Source organism: Canis aureus, chromosome 17 (assembly GCF_053574225.1).
Source record: "Canis aureus isolate CA01 chromosome 17, VMU_Caureus_v.1.0, whole genome shotgun sequence".
In the NCBI taxonomy this organism is placed as follows: domain Eukaryota; kingdom Metazoa; phylum Chordata; class Mammalia; order Carnivora; family Canidae; genus Canis; species Canis aureus.
In genome coordinates this window covers 31,318,275-31,333,592 of record NC_135627.1, presented here as the reverse complement: position 1 = coordinate 31,333,592, position 15,318 = coordinate 31,318,275, and positions in this window count along the sequence as shown.

The following is a 15,318-nucleotide window of genomic DNA, read 5'->3' as shown; positions in this document are numbered from 1 at the left end:
GAAGAGGTAATTGGGTGATGGACATTAAGGAGGGCATGTGATGTAACGAGCCCTGGGTGTTATATACAGCTGATGAATCACTGATCTCTACCTCTGAAACTAATAAAAAATAAATAAAAATAAAAGATGCTTGGAAAAAAATAAAATAAAGCAATAATAGATAAAGAGATGATTAAGTTAAAATGAGCCCATTTGGGTAGTTGCTACTCCAAACTGACCAGAATCCTTTTAAGAATGGGAAGTTTGGACACAGAGAGACACCAGGGATATACACAGAGGAAAGATCATGTGGGGACACTGGAGGGAAGTGGCTGTCTACAAGTCAAGCAGGAAGGCCTCAGAAGAAACCAAACCTGCTGATAGCTTGTTCCTGATCTTGGACTTCTAGCTTCCAGAAATGACACAATAAATCTCTGTTGCTTAGGGGAAAAAAAGGCAGAGCAGACCAGAAAGGATACGGAATCAAGGAAAGTTTTGGTTTTGTCTTTTTAAAAAGATATGAATTATCAGAGCTGATTTATAAGTTGTTAGGGAAGATCCTATTGATGAAATAGACTGAATATGCAAGTGGAGAAGAAATGCCCAAAAAGTGAAAGTCAGAAATTAAGAGGTACTGGTATTTGCCAGGAGTGGTACTTTCCTTTTGCTTTAATAAAAAAGAGGAAAAGACTCAGATGGTCCCAGCAAATGGAAACTTGGTAAAGCTGGATGAGGTAATACAGAAAAGAATGAAAGCCAAAGATCTTCTAACATTTTTTAGCAAATGTGATATGATCTCAATAATTACAAAATATTTAAAAATAAACCATTATTTGCATAATTTATATATATGCACATTCCAGTTTTTATAAAAATAAACAACAAATACCATTAAATATACAATTAATTGGGCAAGGGAATTGTTCTCTTTGACATGTTGTCTTATAAAGTAGATCTTGTATTATGCGCCTAAATAACTTAATTTTTTTTATTTGAGAGAGAAAACCTGAGCAGGGGAGGGGCAGAGGGAGGGGGAGAAGCAGACACCCCACTGAACAGGGAGCCTGACCCAGGGCTTGATCCCAAGACCCTGGGATCATGACCTGAGCCCAAGGACTTACTGAGCCACCCAGTCGCCCCCTAAATGCCTTAAATTTAAGGACAGAAATAAAAGCCCAATTTATGTGAATGTCTGAGAGTACATTTGATGAAATATGCTGCTAGAAACCATCAAAAGTTGAAGGGCTTATGGCTCTAATATAAAGCCAGCTTTATTCCATCTGTAGAAATCTGGTAAATATGCAATAAAATATAATAGTCCCAATAAAAGACGTTATTTTCCATTGTTTTCCTCCCCCACAATCTTATATTTGCAGAGGATTTTTGTTTGGTCTTCTCTGTTTAGAAAAATACATTGGCTATTACATAATATTTGCTTACCTTGACAAGTCAGAAAGAAGTAACTTCTTCCTATGTTGTTTACTTTAAACATTTATTCTCACTTTTTTCTTTTCATCTTTAGATTTTTGACTGAAAAAAAAATCAGTTTTAGTTCCATTAAGAACCAAATGACTCATTAGGCTTAGTTGCTATGATAGATTTCCCTCCCCCCCTTCTCTCCCTCCCTCTTTCCCTTCCTTTCGTCTTTGTTTTTTCCTTCATTTCTTTTCTTTTCTTTTTTTTTTTGACCTACCATCCTGCCTGAAGATTTGAAGATGAGAAGATGTTTATTCCAAAATATCATTCAGAAAGTTCACATTATTGCAATATTGGCTACCTGAAAGGTGAGCCTGAATATCTTTCAAGGCCATGTTTAATTCTCTGATTCAACATCATTCTAAAATGATCAATATCCTCATAAATAAGTTTGGAATCAGGAAGAAGAGAAAACTTGTCAGCAATTGCATGTGTGGCCCAATTAGCCAAGGTAACTTTGTTTTCCAGTTGGATTTACTGTCTGGCATTTGTGCAGGAAGTCCATACACTAGCTTTATTTTGGAGTTGCACTTGGAAAGCTGCCCAGGGTAGAAATCTTAATTAGAGATCCTCTGGAATTGGCAATATCAAGAAATGCCAGGATAGTTTTCTGGACAAGAGACCAATAGGGCTTGTACTAAGTACGTTTACTTATTTGGGACTTTTAGTAAAATTGTAAAAATAAGAAACTATTATAGAATTATAGAAATGAAGACTAGTATTTTCCAACTCAATTAAACCTAAATCAATACCAACTAACACCAAAAAATAATTTCAAAAAGTTATCTTATCTCTTCCCCTATTTTAAACATATTCATTAAACTATATACTTCTATGTAAATGGCAGCTAAATTCCTAAAATATGTTATCAATATTCTTAAACATCTTCAGAAGTGATAATCATGCAATCTCCTTTCTTTGCTGCTCCAGAGATTCATAGTTAGGATATTTCTCTACTTATATTTAGCAAAGCATTACATATTGCAACTTAAATTGACTCCTTCTTATTCTGACTTTAATGAGGATTATCTTCCTTAAAAATTATCGCTCATTTTTCAGAATCTCATCAGAACAAATCAAAACCAAGCCAAATTAGAGTAGTCAACATATTTCTATAGAGGTGCAGAGGAGATTTTCTTAATGCTTTTCTCAGCTTTTATAAGAAATGTAACTTAATTGAACTTTCAGTTAACTGTCAACATTGGTAAGGAGGAAATTATTACAACCTTATATGTATTTTATGATTTCTCTGAAATGAAATAATCTCAGACTGTAATATTATTCTTGACAATGAATGACTTGGCATCAGGATTAAATACAGGGATAAATCTACTATTGGGAAGCTAAGACTTCAAGAAGGAAAGGGATTCTTGAGTTAGCTTTTAAAGATTGAGAAAAGTTCAGAAGGCAGAAATTCTGAATGCTATTCTCAGTTCAGGGAACCATGATGTAGGGTCATTGTGAATATCTCTTAAAAATCCTTTAGTTTATGTTGCTCCTGTCTGAGTTACTACTAGATCTTTGTTCTCCTGTTTCTGTTATATTTTCCATGTTCTCAGCATCAGCTTACCTGCTTTTTCCCTTCTGTTTTTCATGGTGCCTGAAATCAAGGAAGTAATTTGGAAAGTTATTGCAGTAGGCATCAGGATTCTCCCATTTGGCAATATCACATGGTTATATGAAAGTATGCATGATGTAATGTAAGTTATTTGCCACCAAAAATAATTCATGCCATAATTTCTCTTAAAAAAAGGGAAAAATGAAAGAGATATAGAACTTGAAGAGATATAGAACTTCTTGTCATGAGGGCAGGAAGACTTGCATTAAGCATGTTACCAAACATCTTCATAAATCTTTTGTTTTTATTCAAGTGTAATTAACATATAGTGTTATATTAATTTCAGTTGTACAATATTGTAACTCAACAATTCTATACATTTCTCAGTGCTCATCAAAATAGGTGTACTCTCAATCTCCTTTATCTATTTCACCCATCCCTCTACCTACCCCTTCTGGAAACAACCAATTTGTTGTCTATAGTTAAGAGTCTACTTTTCTGTTTCTCTTTTTTTGTTTGTTCATTTGTTTTGTTTCTTAAGTTTTACATATGAATTGAATCATGGCATTTTTCTCTGGCTGGCATATTTCACTTAGCATTATACCTCTAGGTCCATTCATGCAATTGGCAAGATTTTGCTCTTTTTTTACAAGTGAGTAATATTCCATTTTATGTACCTACCAAATATTCTTTATCCATTCATTTCAAATGTCATCTTTCTGGTAAGATAGGATTTCTATCAGTAAAGTTAAGTAATACTAGGTAGAATGTGTGAGCAAAGAAGACAATAACTTTTATAGAAAAATAATTAAATGTTTATATATAATTTGTTATTTATATGTATATAATTATATATTATATAAATGGCTACATATACACACACAAAAAGACTGTATATGATGTGTATACACAAGTATGAATATTTCAAATGATATCCTAAACAATTATTATTATAATTTCCTTTTTCAGAACACAACTTTCTTTTTGTTAAACACAAAAACAGAATGTTCTTTTTCACTCTAAGCAGAAAGTATTTTGCAACTTCACAGGAGAGAGTCTTAGGAACGATGAAACAAATCTAAATCCATCGCATATGATAGGATTGTCAACCAGATGACTTTTGGCCATTTATGTCATGTTGTAAATGAAACAGCTGCTTGACTGACTCTCTGAGATGAAAACCAGCTGTGTAATGGTTGGTTACTCATTGCATTTTAATTATTGCTTGCTATCCATAAGAGAGGATTAAAATTGTTATAAATGTTTACTAATTAACTAAAAAATATGGAAAGTATTTTATACTTGGAAACATTTTTGACTGAGTGCATGTTGATATCAGAGGGAAAAACTCTCATACAACAATGTCCTCAGGCTATTGTCTAATAAAACTTCAATTAACAATGTGAACTTGATCTGTATTAGTATTAAAAAGATAACTCTGAGTTAAAATTACAGCATTTTTTTCATTTCTAATATATTTTGTTTACAAAGTAAAGACATCTGATTCACAACATCTCAGCAGAAAATGCTCAAAGTGTTTAAACCATTTCACTGAGGAGGTAAAATTAGGCTTATGTGCAAAAGGAGCAACTCAACTGAAATTTTAAGAGCTTGATATGCATATTAAAGGCAGTGATAAATTATATTGTGGATGTTTTTGCATTCCAGAAACTGAGGAACAGCCCAGATCTATTTTTATCTATCAGGACTATTGTATAGCAATTTGATAGTTCCAAACAATTAGCCAGTATATATTTTTGAAAGATATTTTCTCTCTTTTATTTTTCAAACTGTGAAATGACTCAAAGAAAACTTTTGCTAAGAAAACAAACTGAGTGTAAAAAGAATGAATTAAAGTTCAAGAAATCTGAATATACCCTTCTCTCTCTGACTTTGCTGTGGCTATATGGAAAAGCCTTTCCATTTGCATTTAGATGTGATTTCCCCAGTGAAAAGCCAGATATGCTCTGTCCTAGTTTGGAGAAATGATTTGGGTCTTTAGGTCTGACTTAATTTATGTAGAATGAAAAAGCCTTTTCCTGAGTAGAAATATCAGTAAAGTTAAATTCTTAGTGTTTTGTGTTTGTTTTTATTTTCATTATTTCTATAGTATTTTTATATTTACATTACTATACAACTTCTTCAACGTGAAAAGGCCCTAAAATTGTCCTTCCATTGTTTACGTAATCTATGTAAAATCAACTGTGGATATGTATGTGTGGATGGCCAGAAGGGAGGGATACAAGTTGTTTTAATTTTGCTTTGCTTCATTGAATCATAGAAAATTGGGACCAAAAAGGATATTAATAATGATATAGTTCACTCTCATATATTACAAGTGAGAAAATACACTCAGCAGATTTGATTGGCTTATCCAAGGAGATGCATAAAGTTAGTGAGCAGGTGACAGTAGATGAGAATGTATTCTATGGGTTTTCCACTATCCTACAACATCATTCTCCTGAAAGAGTTCTTTGGTGAAAAAAGTCTCTCTTGGTTCCTACATGACCAAATTATTTTACTGGTGCTTTCAAATCCTATGAAAGTTCTGATACATGACTATTTGGACACTCTTTCTACAAAGTTTTGTTTCGTGATAAGACAGTGGCCACCAGACATCAGCCCAAAGGCAGTTGAAACAATGGCTCTCATAATTCTCAGAATGTTGCCTCAGAAAGCCACTGGTTCAGATAGGAGTCTATAAATAATTAGAATACAAAGTCACAACTTTGAGGGGTGAGAATTTCACTTATATTCAGAAAGCTTTTCTCACAAAGAACAAAACTTGCTGGCATGTGAAGGGTGGACTTTGGTGTAGGCTAAATTTTAAATTGCCATTGATGGATTAGATGTTTAATTCCGCGAGATTTTAATAAATTATCTCAATATTATATATGATCATTCAATAGACATGACCAATATTTTAAGCACTAAGCACAAAATTGGGGGGGGGGGGCGAATGTGACCAAAAAAGTATTTCAGTTATATACTGTTTGTTTTTTTTTTTTAAGATTTTATATATTTATTCATGAGAGACACAGAGAAAGAAAGAGGCAGAGACATAGGTAGAGGGAGAAATAGGCTCCATGCAGGGAGCCCGATGTGGGACTCAATCCTGGGACTCCAGGATCATGCCCTGAGCTGAAGGCAGACGCTTAACTGCTGAGCCACCCAGGCGTCCCTATATACTAAGTTTAATATTGATTTTTGCTAGGGGCAAAGTGAAAGAGTTTGCAAAGCAATTCCATATTGAGGGTTCTCCTACCAACATGATCAGAAATTTACACAACTGGACATTTTTCTAAGCATCTATTGCCATGAAGCAATTGTCAAGGCACATTGCAGATGACATCCCAGGCTGGAAATATCCAGGGGCAGGTTCTTCTGCCTAAACGCAGGCTGTGGGTTCTAAAAATATGGCTTGGGATTGAGCCATGGTCAAAATAAAAGCAGTATTGGGGTGCCTGAATGGTACAGTTAGTTAACCAACCAACTATTGGTTTCAACTCAGGTTGAGATCTAGGGGTCATGGGATCGAGCCCCTCATGGGGCTCCATACTCAGCACAGAGCTGGCTTCAGACTCTGCCCCTCTCCTCCTACTTCCTGTGCTTGCTATCTTTCTCTAAAGTAAATAAATCTTTAAAATAAAAAAATAAAGCAGTATTATCCATAATGTCAAATGTGGCCTCGCTTCAAGTCTATCTTAACAATATTTGAAAGGAAAAAGGAGGTAGAATCGAAGCCAGAAAAACTAGTTATTATCATCAATCATATTTTATGCTGCCATCCAGTTAAATGAGACTTATGATCCAAAGACTAAGTTTATTTCTTCTTAGGTCCACATTTGCATACGAAACTTTGGGTCAGCTTCATTTGTATATACATGAATAGGCATATATATGCTGCAGAAAATAGCTCTTTGAAAATAATATAACTTTAAAACATTCTCAAAAGTCATCATTTAGGGATCGCTGGGTGGCTGAGTGGTTTAGCACCTGCCTTTGGCCCAGGGAGTGATCCTGGATTCCCAGGATCGATTCCCACATCAGACTCCCTGCCTTGAGCCTGCTTCTCCGTCTGCCTGTGTCTTTGCCTCTCTCTCTCTCTCTCTGTCTCTCATGAATAAATAAATAAAATATTTTTTAGGTCATCATTTAGCGTGAAATAATAGCATGAAAAAAGGAAACAATCTTCCTTATTTTATAGCATACAGAAAAATCAATTCAAAATGGATTAAAGACAAACATTAGAAATGAAATGGTAAAACTCCTAGAAGAAAACATAGAGGAAAACCTCCTTGACATCAGTCTTGGCAAAAATTTTTCAAAATTGACACCAAAAGCACAGACAACAAAACAAAAATAAGCAAGGAGAACTATATCAACTAAGGTTTTGCACAGCTAGGGAAATAATAATATGAAAAGGCTATCTATGGAATGTGAAAAAAATATTTTGTAAACCATATATCTGATAAGTGTTAATATGCAAAATATATAAAGAAGTCATACAGCTCAACAGGAAAAAAATGAATAACTTAAAAAATGGGCAAAGGACCTGAATAGACTTTTATCCAAAGACATGCAAATGGCCAATAGGTGTATGAAAAGAAGCTCAACATTACTAACCACCAGGAAAATGCAAATCAATACCACAATGAGATACCACCTGACATCTGTTAGAATAGTGCAGGATGCTATTTGAATGCTATTACCAAAAAATGAAAAGAGAAGTGCTGGCAAGGATATGTAGTAAAGGGAACCTTTGTGCATAGTTGGTGGGAATGTAAACTAGTGCAGCCATTGTGGAAAACAGTATGAAAATTCCTCAAAAAATTTAAAATGGAACTACCATATGATCCAGCAATTCTTCCTCTTGTATATAACCAAAAGAAACTAAATCATTATCTTGAAGAGATAACTGCACTCCCAAGTTCATTGCAACATTATTCACAGTAACCAAGACATGGAAACAACCTAGCTCTCTATCAACAGTAGATCAAGACAATATTTTATATATAAATATAAAATTCAGCTGTGAGAAAGAAGGGGGTCCTGTCATTTGCCACAACTTGGATGAAACTGGAAGACATTATGCTATGTGAAATAAACCAGACAAAGAATGACAAATATTGCATGAATGTTTGTTATGTGGAATATATATTTTTTAAAAAGCCAAACTCACAGTGACAGAGAGTAGAATGGTGGTTACCAGAGGCTGGGGAGTGAGGGAAATGGGGAGATATTGATCAATTTCAGTTATAAGACAAATAAATTCTGGAGACCCAATGTACAGCTTGGTGACTATAATTAAAAATAATGTATACTTGAAATTTGCTAAGCTCTCAATGTTCTCACTACAAAAAATAAGTCACTAGGAGGTGATAGATCTGTTAATGAGTTTGTGGCAATCATTTCACAATATATGTATATATCAAAATGTCACATTATATACCTTAAATATATATATTCACCAAAAAATTTTAAAAATAAATACAAAATTTTGAAAATAATTTAAATTTCAAAAGTCAGATCCAAAAATTATTAGCAAGTATTGGGCAATGTATTTAAATTCTTTTTCTCATCTGAAAATGAGGATATCTACCTCATAGGAATATACAATCCCTATGATATTACATCAGATATTAAAGTACAAGACTGTGAGCTCCACCTTGCTTATTCTCTCATTCTCTTAACTTTCTCTGAGGAAAGCCAGCTACCGTGTTGTTGGCTGTCCTATGGAGAAGCCCGTGTGGCAAGGAGCTGAGGGAAGCCTATATCCAATTGCCAGAAACAATTGATATCATTCTAATAACTCACAAGAGACAAGATCCAGCCACACAAGTATGTTTGGAGATTTGAGACTGCAGCCACATATGACACCTTGATTGCCTCCTTATGAAAGACCATGAGTCACCACATGGCCCAGCTAGCCAGACCCAGATTCACACCCACAGAAACTGTGGAATAATAAACGTTGTTTTGAGCCATTATGTTTGGGGTGATTTATTACACAGCAATAGATATCTAACACAATAAAGTTATATTAGAGTTGTTGAAATATAGGTCTGGGGCTCGGAGAAACCACTGAAATTAGAAGGCATTAAGAAATAGATTTTACCTTTAATTTGGATGCTATTACTTGATAATTGAGTAGAAAAGATGGTAAGACAAACTTTTGGAGATTACCAATATTTGAGAAAAATAAGATCCATCAGAGGAAAATAAATCCATAGTAGAGGCCAAAAGGAATGTAAAGTTGAGGTTAGAATTAGGAAAGAGTGTACCATGGATGCTCAGTGAGGAGAAGGTTTCAAGGTGGAAGTTAATACCAAAGTTAATTAACATTGGCGCACAAGGACAACGGATAATATTTGTTAAAACTCACCATAAGACAGGCACTTATAGGTGTTTTGCAAGTACTGACTTATTTTGATCCTTATAATATTAGAACACAATCATTCTCATTTTACAGATAAGAAAGATGCTCCAAGGAAGGAAATATCTTGCCCAAAGTCATATAGCTGGCATGAGGAAGCATCAGGATTCAAATCCAGATCTATCTAGCTCCCTTACTTTTTCCACTAAGATATAATGACTCTTAGATTACACAAGATGGTTTATAAAGCTCTCTTATATAATAAACCTACTAAGACTGATATAAAATCTCTGTGAAATAGTTAGGAAGGTCTTCTTTAACCATTGGATTGTGCTCAGGCACATTTCATGTTCCTCAAGGAAACAAGTTCTCCCAGAACCTTGCACATACTAGAAAAGCTAATCTTCCCTTTTGATTTTGTGTCTTCTAGACACCATTTAAGTATCATCTTCTCCACCAAGATTAACCTCCTAGCAGATGGATGGTGATTGGAAGCTCGGTTGCATACTTCCATATTAGCACTTCCTATGCTCTATTTTAATTGTTGGTTTACATTTCTGTGTCCTCCATTATAGGTTGTGGCTATATTTTGTCATAATTTCCATATGCCTGGTTTATAATAGGCAACAGATATTTATCAGAAATAGACTGAATGGATAAGTGAATGGAAGGGCACTAGTTAAATCCTGAAGACTGAGTAAAATGAGAAAGGAAAAGGAATGACAATCAGAAGCAAGAACATGTATGAAAGTCTGAAAGCATAAAAGAACATGGGGTATACAGAAGAGAAAATACTTCCATATGGAAATTTAATGCTCACTTCATCACATATGTAGAAAACTCAGAACCATATGGTTATGGGATTCTCTAGGAAGTGGCAGGCATAGAGGTAGGAAAGCTAAAGATTATAGCAGACACTGTTGGATGCTTCCTAGTAGCCATTCTTCCCTTTCTCTTTCTGATAAAAGTGAATTCAGGAGTTCATCAGCATCTAATCATGTGTTTCAGGAACCGCTTATTCCCAGGCTTACAAAGGAAGGGGTAGGAGGTCCTAAGGCAATCCATATGCATATATCCCCCTGCTTTGGTTGATATGAACTATGTGAATGTGATGCAACATACCCAACCATGTTCTTATGACAAACAGAAACTTCATTCATTTGTATCGATTGGTAACTACCCACTAATTAGAAGAATATCAGGCTATCATGATTACCACTTGGTAATGAGTATCATCTGTTAAGCAGACTCTGTGCCAAGCACTATAACAAGTGCTTTATATGCCCCATGTATGAAAGAGCCCTATGAGTAATGTCTTTACTGGGGTAAGGAGTCAGGACAATATCTAGACAACTTACTTCAATTGTTATTAGCTAACCTATTTTGTTCAATGGGATCATGCACCCTTTGACCCTATTGAGAAGAAAAGGAAAAGATCTATTACATACAGTGAGTTAAAAATGAGAGTGGGAGTGTAATAAACAGCCACTTTGCCCAACTCAACACTGGTCACAAGGAGTAAGATTTCTTATGACCAGGTATTCTTCCCCAGGTAAATATGGTATTGTTTTTAAGGACCTAGCATGGCAGAAGGCTTGACTGTTGCAGGACTTCCATCTCCATCACATGTTAATGCTTATGGCTAACCCACCAGAATAGAGGTGAATCTCAGAGCATGATCTATGAATGCAAGACCCTCTTCCCGACCAGGACCCACAGCAGTTTTCTTTCAGCTCCTGCCCACAACAAGGCAAGCACCTCACAGGTCCCTCTCCCTGAAAGCTATTTCATCTGAAGTAAGGGGTTCATTGATTGACTGGACTACAATCTAAGTACCAGGACCTGCTTGCACTTTCCAAGCCAGCAAGACTGTTCTCGCCTTATTCCTTTGCACTCCATTCTCTCTGGCCGGGTGGCTCTTCCTCAAGATAGTCACATGACTCATTTCTTCATTTCTTTTAATTTACCTAAAATTTACACTCTCAAGTACATCCTAGTGATCCTGTCAGTCTATCACCTTAACCAAATTATTTTTAATAATACAACTTGCTGTTATTTAACATTATATTTTTATTTTGGATTGCCCCAAGTAGGATATAAATCTCTTAAGGGCCAGACTTTGTCATTTTGTTTATTTCCTTGATGTCCAAAAGACTGCTTGGCACAAAGTTAGCACAATAAATATCGTTGCATAAACAAATCTTATGTATTATAGCCAGAAAATTTATCAAACTAAAAAAAATATTTTTAACTTATCAGTATATATTTTAAACAACTGCATCTTCCTTCTCAAGTGTGTCTATGTTGAGGGAGGGCAGCATATTCTTAAATATATTAGGCCTATTGTTGAAATCAGGAACTTGAGATTCACCATATTTTATAAGACCCATCTAGCACTCCCCCACATGCTAGGCTGCCTTTGGCACCTCCTGGATTTAAATGGTAGAAAAGAGAGCTGTGGCACAGAAACATTTTACTTAACATGAGCACTAACCTGGCATTGCTAAAGATATACCTTGGAGATATTGCAGGTTTGCTGTCAATCATTGGCATTCCTTGCTTGATCTCTGCCTTTGACTTCATAGGGCATTCCCTCTATGGATGTGTTTGTGTCCTAGTTTCCCCTTTATAAGAGCATCAGAAATGTTGACTCAGGGGCCTACTCTACTACATATACCCCATCTTAACTAATTACTTCTGTATCAACCATATTTTCAAGTTCACATTCTTGAGATATTGGAGATTAGGGCTTAAACATATGGATTTTGGTACACAAATTCAACATATAACAAACATATTTTAACTCTGTTATACTACTTCCAAATTGATTCTATAAGGGTTGTAACAACAGACAAATGATAGCCATACCTCAGAAATATTACAGGCTCAATTCCAACCACTGCAATAAAGTGAATATCACAATAAAACAAGTTAAATGAATTTTTGGTTTCCCAGTGCATATAGTCTATACTGTAGTCTAGTAAGTGTGCAATAATATTATGTCTAAAACACAATGTACGTACCTTAGTTTAAAAATATTTGTTTGATGGGCACTTGGGTGGCTCAATGGTTGAGTGCCTGCCTTTGGCTCAGGTAGTGATCCCAGGGTCCTGGAATTGAGTCCCATGTCAGGGTCCCTGCAGGAAGCCTGCTTCTCCCTCAGCCTGTGTCTCTACCTCTCTCTGTGTGTCTCTCATGAATAAATAAACAGCATCTTTAAAAAATATGTATATTATTGCTAAAAAAAACTAACCATTATCAGAGCTTTCAGTGAATTGTAATTTTTCTGTTGGTGAAGGGTCTTGCCTCAATCAATGTGCAAGGCTGCTGACTGGTCAGAGTGGCGGCTGCCGAAGGTGGGGGTGGTCGTGGCAATTTCTTAAAATAAGACAACGAGGAAGTTTGCCACGTCAATGCACACTTCCTTTCACAATTTCTCTACGGTATATTTTGCTGTTTGAAAGCACTTTACCCTCAGTAGAACTTCTTTCGAAATTGGATTCAATCCTCTCAAACCCTGCCACTGCTTTATTAACCAAGGTTATGTAATATTCTAAACTTTTTGCTGTCATTTCAACGATCTTCACAGCATCTTCACTAGGAGTAGTTTCCATCTCAAAAGACCACTTTCTTTGCTCCTCTATAAGAAGCAACTCCTCCTCCATTAAAGTTTAATCATGAGATTGCTGCATTGCAGACCCATCTTCAGGCTCCTTTTCTCATTTTAGTTTGTTTCCACCATATCTACAGTTATTTCCTCTGCTGAAGTCTTGAATACCTCTAAGACATCCCTGAGAGCTGGAGTCAATGTGTTCCAAACTCCTGTGAATGTTGATATTTTGCCCTCTTCCCATGAATCACAAATGTTCCTAATGGCACCTAGAATGGTGAATCCTTTCCAGAAGGTTTTCAATTTACTTTCCCCAGATCCATCAGAGGAATCACTATCTATAGCAATTAGAGCCTTATGAAATGTATTTCTTAAATAATAGGATTTGAAAGTTGAAATTATTCCTTTATCCATGGGCTCCAGAATGGATGTTGTGTTACCAGAAATGAAAACAACATTAATCTCGAATATCTCCATCAGATATTTTGGATTACCGGGTATACTGTCAATAAGCAATAGTATTTTGAAAAGACTCTTTTTCCTGAGCAGTAGGTCTTGATGATGGGCTTAAAATATTCAGTAAACCATGTTGTAAACGGATGTCATTCAGGTTTTGTTGCTCCATTTATGGAGCACAGGTAGTGTAGATTTAGCATAATTTTCAAGAGCCATGGGATTTTTTGGAATGGTAAATAAGCACTGACTTCAATTTAAAGTCACTAGCTACATTTGTCCCTAACAAGGCAGTCCGCCTGCCTTTTGAAGATTTGAGGCATTGTCTTTTTCTCTCTAGCTAGGAAAATCATAGATGGCATCGTCTTTTAATAGAAGGCTGTTTTGTTTACATTGCAAATTTGTTGTTTAGTGTAGTCACCTTCATTAATACTTAGCTAGATCTTCTGGGTAACTTGCTGCACATTCTACATCAGCACCTACACTTTGTACTTTGATATCATGGATATGGCTTCTTTCCTTAAATCTCATGAACCAATCTCAGCTAATCTCATCCTTTTCTTCTGCAGCTTCCTCATCTCTCTCAGACTGCATAGAATTGAAGAGAGTTAGGGTCTTGCTCTGGATTAGATTTTGGCTTAAGGGAATGTTCTGGTTGGTTTGATCTTCTCTTCAGACCACTAAAATTTTCTCTATATCAGCAATAAACCCTGTTTTGCTTTCTCACCATTCATGTGTTCACTGGGCAGCACTTTTAATTTCTTTGGAGGACTTTTCCTTCGCATTCACAGCTTGCTAACTGGTGCAAGAGCCTTAGTTTACAGCCTAACTAGGCTTTCCACATGCCTCTTTCATTAAGCTTACTCATTTCTAGCTTTTGATTGACAGTGAGAGCCATGCTACTCTTCCTTCCACCTGAATACTTAGAGGCCATTATAGGGTTATTAATGAGCCTAATTTTAATATTGTTGCATTTCAAAGAATAGAGAGACTTGTGGAGGGGGGACAAGGAATAATTGATCAGTAGAACAGTCAGAACATACATGACATTTATCTATTAAGTTCCTCATCTTATATGGGTGGGTACACTTGGTGATGCCCCCCCATTACTATTTATAACAACAAAGATAACTGATCACAGACCATCATAACGATTATAATAATAATGAAAAAGTTTGAAATGTTGTAAGAATGACCAAAATGTGGCACAGAGACATAAAGTGAGCAAATAATGTTAGAAAAATGGCACCAGTAGACTTGCTTGATACACGGTTGCCACAGACCTTCAGTCTGTCAAAAAAAAAAAAAAAGCAATATCTGCAAAGCTACAGTAAAATGAGATATACCTGTGCTTTGCAGGCAGGGTTGATATTTAAGACTGTTTCTTAGGAATTGGTCGTGGCTTCTTCAGACACAAGTCTTTCATTGCTGGGGATCTATCTCTGCAAAGTCTTCCCTGAATGGCTACTTATAAATTTTTACCATCCCAGCCTCTGGCTTCCTTTGTCCACTCCTCAGATGCCAGCTAAATTGGGACCCTATCATCTGTCTGGGCAGTCTTCTTGACCCCTCCTCTTAATCACCCTTGCTCAGCCTTCAAATTAATAGACAGCTACAGTCTCTCACTTTTAAGCTTTGTCATGCTTAGGACAAGCTTTCTCACTTCCAAGGAACACAAGTACACAAGTACAGCTTTTGTTCTCCTTGAAGCACTGTGCAAATCCACACCTGGGGAAAACATGAAATATCTCCCAGTTTTCTGAAAATTCCTGCTTACTTCTATAGCCTTTCTTCTCTGAGCTCTATTTGTATTTACCCTTGACCTACAGGCTAATTGACTCAACGAGTACACTCATAACCAAAGCT